Source organism: Oreochromis niloticus, linkage group LG1 (genome assembly GCF_001858045.2).
Source record: "Oreochromis niloticus isolate F11D_XX linkage group LG1, O_niloticus_UMD_NMBU, whole genome shotgun sequence".
NCBI lineage: Eukaryota > Metazoa > Chordata > Actinopteri > Cichliformes > Cichlidae > Oreochromis > Oreochromis niloticus.
This window is the reverse complement of record NC_031965.2, coordinates 16,313,704-16,323,769: the sequence shown is the minus strand read 5'-3', so window position 1 is coordinate 16,323,769 and position 10,066 is coordinate 16,313,704.

Below are 10,066 nucleotides of genomic sequence, written 5' to 3'. Positions count from 1 at the left end.
CTGTGGAGCTGTTTTGAAGGCGAGATCAAAACCTCTTTTTGTATCAGCAATAAACATGTTTATTTCTGCTATAAAGAGTCCATGTGAACTGATTCACATTGGGAGCCAATCCCAAGTGGTTATTAGAAGAATTGCAGTTTTTTTTGCACTTAAGCTTTGGGCTTTATTTTTCATCTCCACAGGCTGCTGCCAGGGTTGGAAAAGTCATCTTTGCAGAAGCGCTTTAAAGAGCGATACCCATTAGGATCTCAGCGGGCTCCAACACACTCTCATTCCAAAAGTGTGAACTTCTCTCCCAGCCATCGTAGGGTGAGAGGTGGGGTATATACCCCCAGAAAGGTCAAGATCACAGATAGAAAGACAGCTACACACTGTCGCAGCCTACACCTATGGGCAATTTAGAATCACTAATTAACCTAACATGCAGTTCTTTGGACTGTGAGAGGAAGGCTGTCTCCAAGGGTTTTTAAGTGGAGCAGGGCGGTGTGCACAGAGGAAATTCAAATTTTGAATCAAAAATAAATACAGTAAAGTAAAGTGGCAACATAAGTATTTAAACCCTTTCCTGAAGTAAAAGTCATAATCCTGGTTAAGTAGCCTAACTTCACCAAAGGTAACTACAGCAAAGTACTCCTTATGCTAAATGGTCTTTTTCTGAAAGATTATATTACTGGATCATAATCTTACTCATTCAGTGTGTACCACATTTTTTAGCATGTACTTTCATACTTTAATTACTTATATACAGAATCATAAATTAGTATAAACTGATCTGCCTGTGTTAGGACAACTATCAGTCAAAGTGGCCAATCCCCTGATCCCAACTGTCTCTAGAGACCAAAACAATGCTGTAATTGCCTTTATTTAAAAGACAGGAAGTGGAGAAAGAGAAAGAAAGAGGGAGAAGACACACAGCAAAGGACATCGGGTTTCAATTGGACTTCAACTGCCCAACCTGTGGGCTAAACCAGCACCCACAAGCATGCTTTTTAATGATGCAAAGCTGTTTTTTTAAACATGGGTTTCTATGGAGACAGACTCCCTTTTGGAGCCAATTGCGGTTTTTGGTACTTCCCTCTGTCGGCTTCACTTTTTAGCCTGAAAGTTGCTACTCTTACCAGGACTGAAGCCAGAAGCTTCTTGCTGTGAGTCGACACTGCTAACCATGACTTCCTGAGCTTCCATCCATCTCCCCTTCAGGGTTGCAGTAGTGTCGCAGCCTATCACGGCTGTCATAGAGCAAGAGGTGGGGCACGCTTTTGAAAGGTCACCAGTTGTACTGCTAACACAGAGAGATAGACAACCATTCACACTTACGGCCAACTTAGATTCACCAACTGACCTAACATGCATGTGTTTGGACTGTGGAGGATCTGAAGCAGGAACTTGTTGCTGTGACAATCGATACACCACCATGCCACCCAGCATGAAATTTACAAAACTCAGGTCCATAAAAAAAACTGATGATGATGTCATGGTGAATATGTCCACTTTTAAAAAACAAACAAACAGTAGGGCCATAAAACAGCATCACACACATGCATCTATTCAAGTTTTAGGCTATTTGCTGAAATGAGGTTTAATTAGCGTATGTCTGATTAAGATTTAAAGTGCTTGGCTCAAGGGTGACTAATTCTGTCTTTACTCCAAGTACCTGATTGTTCAACGACTTTAATTAACTTGATTGCCATAGATTGTTAGGCTGTGTGTCCCTGTATGTATATATGTATATATCTGTATATATGTCTGTGTGTGTGTGACAGAGAGACAGTTCTCAGCTATTGGTTGGCTAGAAGTCTTTTGCAAATCAATACTGAATGAACTGGATATTACCCCCCCCCTTCCCCCGTCACACCCACGGCCTTTCACCACATAAACTTTGCAATTAAGGTTAATGAATTCACCTTCATGATTAATCAAAGATAGGCATCAGACACAGATAAATTATAGCTCAGGACTGTGAAGACTTGAAGTAATTTTCAGCTAAAGTCGAGGGGAAATTAAACTAATATTGTAATGGTTTGGGTTCAGGGGATGACAGTTGTTTTCTGGCAGGAGCTTGTTGAAAATTTGCACACTGAAGATCATTTGCATCAGCTGGGATGCATAAACAGGTCGGGTGATGGGAGATTTTTCTTTCAATTTTTTAATTTTCCTTAAACCCTGTTGTGACCAAACATGCCGACAGAGGGTGCTAAAGTATTGTGCAAGAAAGCGGGACAATAATGTTTGATCAGTGGCCCTTCATCTCTCTGCTCTATTTGGTATGTAGGAGCAGACCTGACAGTAAAGGAGGCATTTACTGAGAACAGGGTGCGGTCGAGGGCTTAAAATGTGCTAGAACTTCTCTCTGCTCGGGTGATGATCATTTAATGTAAATCAGGAACTGCAGTGCACAGGACACACACTCTGTCTCTCATACACACACACACACACACACACACACACACACACACACACACACACACACACGCAGAGTAATATGTGTCTGCCTTTATTCCTTATCCATTCTTCCTAAGGGCAGACAAGCTTCAGTATTGACACACAGCCTGACACCAGCTTGGCCCCAGCCCATCTTGCCCAGCCTAATTGGCCTCAAGACCTCTTGTTGGTGTGATCTATTGATCAGTCTCACTGCAGATGCTGCTAAGTCACAGGGAGAGGACAGAGAAATAGGCAGATATACTGAAAGTAAGCGCTGCCAAATCTGGGCATGATGTCTTAAGCTTTGCTGTTCCCTCTGCAGAGCTGTGCAGCAACCAAAGATGATAGGGTCTTCACCCTTAGGTGCAGGGGTCCAGATTCTTGCCACAAGCTGATTCACACACATTGATTGTCCTTTATTTTTTACCAAGGGGATGATGGCACGAACAAATGGAGGTTTCTGAATGCTGTGACCCCCCCCGAAGATCTATAGATACTGTCTGCTTTAACAATCCCACCAGAGACAGATGAAAACTCCTCCACACTCGCAAAATCCACTTTTTTCTTTGAAACCTCTGTGGCAAATATTAGGAGGAGAAGGGAAAAAAAAGAGAGGCAGCAATGAGATTGCCACTGAAGAGCCCTTCTGGGGTAGGGGTGAGTGAAATGGCATGCATGCTGATCTTGTATCTATCAGCGCAAACGTCCTATACCTGATTATTTTTGTCTGCACCTTCAGCCTCATTTCTATTCACATTCAGATTCCCGATCACATCATCTCATTCCCATCTATTTCCATTCCCACTCCTCCTGCTCATCGTCTTCCTTCTCAAACAGTGGAGCCATTTCAATGTAAATAGTATCTGTGCTTATCCGCCTCTTAATCCGGCTCCGTCATTCCGTGCAGACTTCCTTCAAATCCCGGAAAAACTCATAAGAGAAACATGCATATGTTTATGAGGCCCTTCCACACAATATGTCCTTCACTACCTCATAAAAGGCAATGCATTCTTCTTCATGTGGAGCACAGATTTCCTATTCTCTGCTGTGTGCGCGCGAGCTACATTCCCATATGGTATTACATTTATGATGCATGACAAGGCTCGCAATTCTCTCCCTCGCCTCTGCAGCACAGTGCGACTAACCAGAGCTGTCCAAAAGTCACGCCTGTGACAACGGGGATCATTATACATTTTTCTTTCAGTGCCGCTGCCTCTCTGTATTCTTCTCCATGCCTCCATGAAATCTGTCTTTATCCTGCCGAGTGAGAGTATAGCTACCAGGTGCACACTGAGCCCTTCTCTGAGTGGTGGTGCCTGGAATGAGTGTCCAATCTTTGGACCTTTTCACCATCACGCAAACTTACATGCATGTGTGCACACATTCACGCCAACCGGCTGATCCTGCCTCCTGTTTTATTGTCAATATCAGTCGGCTCAGGGGTTGTATGGGTTGACGGCTGTTGACAGGGGCTGGATTGTGGAGGTAAGGATGATGGCAGCTCTTGCGGAGATAGAATAGCTGTATCTTGAGACCTCTTGGAGGGTGTTATTAGGCTGTTATGAAATCTGCTCCCTATCAGACCTTCGGTGAAGCAAGGGGGGGAGGATATAGCCAGATGCAGAGCAAAATACAAGTGTTGACTCTCTCTCACTTCCTCCTATAGCATCCTCTTATCTACCCCGCTACCCCCTTCTCTCATGCTGCCTTCTCTTTAGTATGTTGCCACCTGTGCCCTTGTTTTTCAGTCAACACAGCCTGCAGTCTCTCTGCACACTTTGCACAAAGGAATTGCTTCATCATAGAAGGAATGGCACTAATCTTGTTTGATATCTCATGAAAATATACATGTACACCTGAAGGCATGCAGCACGCACTGCATCATGATGCCAGGAACCTGCTGTCAGGTCGCACCAAAGCACCTGACGAGCTACTTGAGCACACAGATCATTCCAGGACATCAGCTGAAGAAATGCTGTATAAACATCAGAAAAACGTCAGTCATTAGTGCACATACGCAAAAGTGCGAATGTTCCCCGGCATGTTGTACACAGCATGGCAGGGAACATGCGCGTGACACTAAACAGATACAACCATTTGTGCATCAAATAGGAGTTAAAACAAAACAATACTGGAAAAAACATCTCTTTTGGGTGTATCCACAGCACCGAGGAGCAGAGGTGACATTTAGGTGATTACGCTTGCCTGTTTTTGTTGGTTCCTTAAATCACAGCAATAGTTTTCATAGTAAAACCTTTTGGCTTCTCTCATTATCGTGCCACTGCTGTTGTTTCCTTGCGGTGCTAATTGTGAGGGAGTCTCATTTACTCTTTACAGAAAATGGCACAAAAAAGTGATGCTAACCCAGTAGTGCATTAAACCTCCATTTCTCTATGATAAAACACTGGCTCCACGGTGGAGTGGTTAAGATAGCCGGGTTGAGATCTGTTTGAAACTCAGCCTCAGTGGGTTACAAGTCAGCGTACTCTCGGTGTTGGTCCCAGGCTTGGATTCATGTGAGGGTGGCATCTGGTGCAAAATCTGTGTGAATCCATCTGTTGTTACGACGCTTTGGGAAATAAAGGAGCAGACAAATGTATCTGGGGAGGCTGTGGCTCAGGAGGCAGAGCAGGTCGATTGCTATTTGGACGGTTGGTGGTTTTAAATGAAACAACTCAGATGCAGTTGAAGTGCAATTTTCAGCTTTAATTCAGTGGGTTGAACAAAAAGACTGCATAAAAATGTGAGAAATTAAAGCATTTTTTAACGCAGTCCCTTCATTTCAGGCGCTCAAAAGAAATCGGACAAATTAAATAACTGATGTTGGGTTTCCACCTTTTTAATACTCTGCCAGGCCTTTACTGCAGCGGCTTTCTTGCTGTTTGTTTGTGGACCTTTCTGTCAATAAACACTAGTGTCCCAGTGCCGCTGGCAGCCATGCACGCCCAAGCCATCACACTGCCTCCACCATGTTTTTGATGGGGTGTGCTTTGGATCATGAACTGTTCCGTGCCTTCTCATCATTCTGGTAGAGGTAGCTCTTACTTTCATCTGTCCAAAGAACGTTTTTCCAGAACTGTGCAGGCTTTTTTACATGTTTTATTTAGATGTCCAATCTAACCTTTCTATTCTTGAGGCTTATGAGTGGCTTGCACCTTGCACTGAACCCTCTGTATTTACTTTCATGCAGTCTTCTCTTTATGGTAGACTTGGATATAGATACACCTACCTCCTGGAGAGTGTTGTTCACATGGTTGCTGGCTGCTGTGATCGGGTTTCTCTTCATCCTGGAAATGATTCTGCGATCATCCACCACTGTCCACCAGTCCTTTCTTTCTTTCTCAGAATGCATTAAACTGTAGATTTCGCCACTCCTACTATTACAGCAATTTCTAAAATGGGTGTTTTCTGTTTTCACAGCTTAAGGATGGCTTGTTTCACCTGTATGAAGAGCTCCTTTGACCACATGTTGTCTGTTCACAGCAGAATCTTCCAAATCCAAGCACCACACCTCAGATCAACTCCAGGCCTTTTATCTGCTTAATTACTAATGACATAACAAAGGAATTGCTTACACCTGCTCTTGAAATAGCCTTTGAGTCCAATTACTTTTGGTCCCTTTAAAAAGAGGGTGGCACACGTTAAGGAGCTGAAACTCCTAAACCCTTCATCCAATTTAATTGTGGATCTACACATTATGTCCCTGTCTATTACATAACTATAACTGGAACGTGTTTCATTAAACAGGTATATATATGGACCTAACTGTATTTATGAAGAAAGCAACTCTTCTAATCACCTCATGTATGATCATCACTTTCCTTTGTGGGTTTGTCATTTTGTAAACTGTGGTCCTGTTTTGAGAGTTTACCTTAAGGTGTGGGACACATTGCTACCATATGTTTCCTTGGTTTCAGAGCGAGATCCACCACTTGCTTGTGATGCGAGGTTTCACAAACCAACAGGTGCTGTCACTGTGTATACTTCCATCTTTTATATACAGCCCATGATCAACTTTTGCTCTCGTCTTCTTTTTTGCATAAAAGTGAAGTTAGAAAGAGAACTTTAACAGAAGAAACTACAGGAGGAGTTAACAAAAGCACAAAAACAAGACAGTGCCCTTCATTTCCCTCACTGACAGAAAGAGCAAGGCTGTTATGAGAAATAGGTCTTTATTTCCACTCACCCCTCCTTTTTTTTGTTTTGCTATTGTCTTGATAAATCCAATATTTTCCTATTTTTTCCCTCCACTAATTTCATTAGAACAGCAAGAGTCACGTTAAGCGTTCCACTCTCTGAACACATCATTAAGCTCCTGTCAGTGTGATGGGAGATTGTCCATGTTGGTTTCATTTAACCATGACTGTTATTACACTTCAAAGTCTGTGTGAAGGAAATTCAGAGATTTGTTTCTGAAGACATTATGAATGGCAAAAAATAATGACTGAAAACATTAAAAACAACATGAACTGTGCGGTGATGAATTAAAGAGTTATGTTGTTAAAGCGTTTTTTTCTTTTTGTCAGTCTCGTGTTCAGGATTCAGCAGAACTCGTGCCACAGTGACGACTGCCGCCAGATTTAGCACGACCCCCGTTACCTAACTTAATATTGATATAAAAGCTAGATAGCATTAGCGTCACTTGTTCCTCTGACTCGCCGTGATTTACTCCGTCTACCAGCAAACAGTTTGCTGGCCAGCAGCGCCTTCATCCCACAAATGAATCTTCACTGCTGCTAGAATTTGCAAGAATCTGCTTTTCTCCTTATTTAAATTGTAAATAATTCAGTCCACTCGCACTGATGTGAGAGCTGTCAATCAGTGCCCTCATAGAGGAGTACATTGCTCATTCTGACACACACATAAAAACTGAATTCATACACTTGGTGTTTTTTAATTATTCATACTTCGCCGGGAGTTTAATCTTAGAACACAGATATTTTTATGTTTACACAGATCTCAACCAAATAGATGTTTTCCATCCATCCATCCATCTTCAGAGACCCTGAGGTGCCCCCAGACTGTATGATCTGCCAATAGGTTCTGGGTCTAGTCAGGGGTCTTCTCCAGCACACACCTGGAAATCCTCCAAAGAAAGGCGCCCATGAGGCTTCCTAATTAAACGCTCGACCCACCTCAGCTGGCTCCTTTCAAGCTAAAGGAGCAGCAGCTCCACTCCGCGCTCCCTCCAGATGTCTGAGCTCTCTTAGGCTTAGCTGAGACATCCCGTGCTAGAAAACTCATTTCAGCTGCTTACATCCACAATTTCCTTCACCACCCTAAGTTCATGACCATTATTGAGGGTTGGAATGTAAATGGACTGCTAAATTGAAAGCACTTCTGTCTGGCTCTGGCTTTTTTTTGCGTGAAATGTCTCTGGGAAGCCCTGTGATAGAGTAGCCACCTGCCCAGGGTGTACCCTTCCTCTTGCCCTGTGATAACTGTGATAGCCTCCAGCCCCCAACCCCCTGCTCCACCCTGAATTGAATAAGATGTTAATAAAGTGGATGGATGGATGCCTCAAGGAATCCTATGAAATTTGTTGCAGACACCCATGCCTACTAAATCTAAAGCCCCATCCCATTAGCTCATCACACACCACTTTGAAGTTGGACTTCAGTGAACAGGCTCCAGCTGTGTAGGTAATCCACTTGTGTATTTCCCTCCTCCATCGTGTGTCAGTCATCAGAACTTTGGCAGTGGCTTCAGCTGCTTGCTTCAAAGTTGAGATTCATTTAACTCGGTAACTCGGGTTTGCAGTGGTAACGATTAGCCTGCCAATGCTACAGACTGCTGGAATTCAATGAAATTTAAGGTTTAATGGTCACCAAGTCACAGCTAGGTGAAAATATTTGTATTACCTGTACCTAATGTTTAGTTTTCATGATCAAAAAGTGACATCATTTCCATGTTTAGCATACTTATGAGGCTAACTTTATGTTATACTAAGTATCAGCATGTTAGCAGTGCTTATATCAGAGCAACTCACTGCCTGAGTAAAGCCTCAGAGTGCAGCTAGCCTGGCCAGGTCTCAGGCTTGTTTAAATCTTTAATGAACTTCAGTACAAAATGCCAAAGTGTAAACATCTATGGTGTGCACATGGGATGTGTAAAGATCTACCTTCTCAAACCACCCCAAGAGGCAGTGTGAGATTCCTCGGAGAGGCAAAAGTGTAAATGCACAATCAATGTACACCCAAAAGCATCAACACGAGACAAAAATAAACGCTCACACAGTAAAAAAAAATTTGTTGTGAGGCTGCTGATGACTTTTGATCTCCTCTGTTGTGCTTCTCCCTCTGTGTTTGCCCAGACTGCAACATAACACAACAGCGTCCGTGCCCGATTAGTAACTTTATTGAAATTGGCCACCTGCGGCACATTTCCTGACAAAGGCACGTTTTTAAAAAATAAAAGAAGGAGTGCTGGCATTGTTATGGATTCTGAAGAGCCTGCGACGTTCGTAACAAAGAGAAATCATTTGGCATTTGCTGTGCAAAATGCTGCCACCATCTTATTTCTGTAAAATGCAGCTCTAATGTGAGTTAGGAAAATATGGATCATTGAAAGAATATTACCCAGGTGCTGCACGCAGAATAAGGTGGAAATGAGATGTGAAGTACATAAAGTGACGTGTGGAGGCAGGAGGTATGCCTGGTTTCTTTTTTCTGGGAACAAATAAGTTGGATGCACTCCTCTAATTCTAATTTGTCACAGCTCAGCACTCATGCACCAAGCGGGCAAACGCATAAACATGTATATGCTGGTTACTCGAGATGCTATAGTAATGTCTTCTTATTCAGTGCAAAGGTTCTGTCAGCATCGACTATAAAGAAAGTCAGATCTGCTTACATGGTGCACAGATACAGAAGCCATTCAAACATCCAGGCTGGAAAAAGGCAAAAGGTGGACACAGAAATGTTATCGTGAATGTGAATCTGATTTGTGAGACAAGAATCATTTAAAGTGACTCTCAGAGCTCACTCTAAACCCCTTCTGTCAGCTGTGAGAGAGGCCGCTCTAATCCATTGTCACAGGGTGGATTAATTTGCATAATTCCACTATTGTGATGTCCCAGATCTTTTTCTATCTCCTCCTTCACACAAAATGAAGAAAAGGAAGAAAAAAAAGGAGGCGACTCTCCTCTCAAACCTCGGCTACTTGTTGCTTTGGCAACACGGGCGGAAAAGTGAGCAGAAGTAGAGCAGGGCAAGAACACGAGAACTGGCAGAACAGAAAGGACCCAGCGTTGCAAGGGTGTGGAGATGGAGATATGATGAACAGTGAGCAGAGAAAAGGCAGAAGCAAAAGGACAAGGTGGAGAAAGACCGAGAGGACACAGAGAGAGAGACGAGAGGAAACTACTGTTCAGTGAATGGAACACAGAGCAATTTTCTTTTGCTTAAAAAGTCATTTATCTATGTCGACAGTCTATTAGTCATGTATTCGAGTGTGAACCCCCCCCAACGCACACACACAGTGTGTGTATGCGTAAATATAACTGTGTGTTGAGGCTGTACTGTGGATGCAAGTTGGAGGGAAGAGAGGCAGTTCTAAATTGCACAGATAGGATCAATATGCAGTTAAGGGGTGGAGCTGCGCCTTACAGAGTGAACACTGTGTAATACTGCATTAGCCCCAC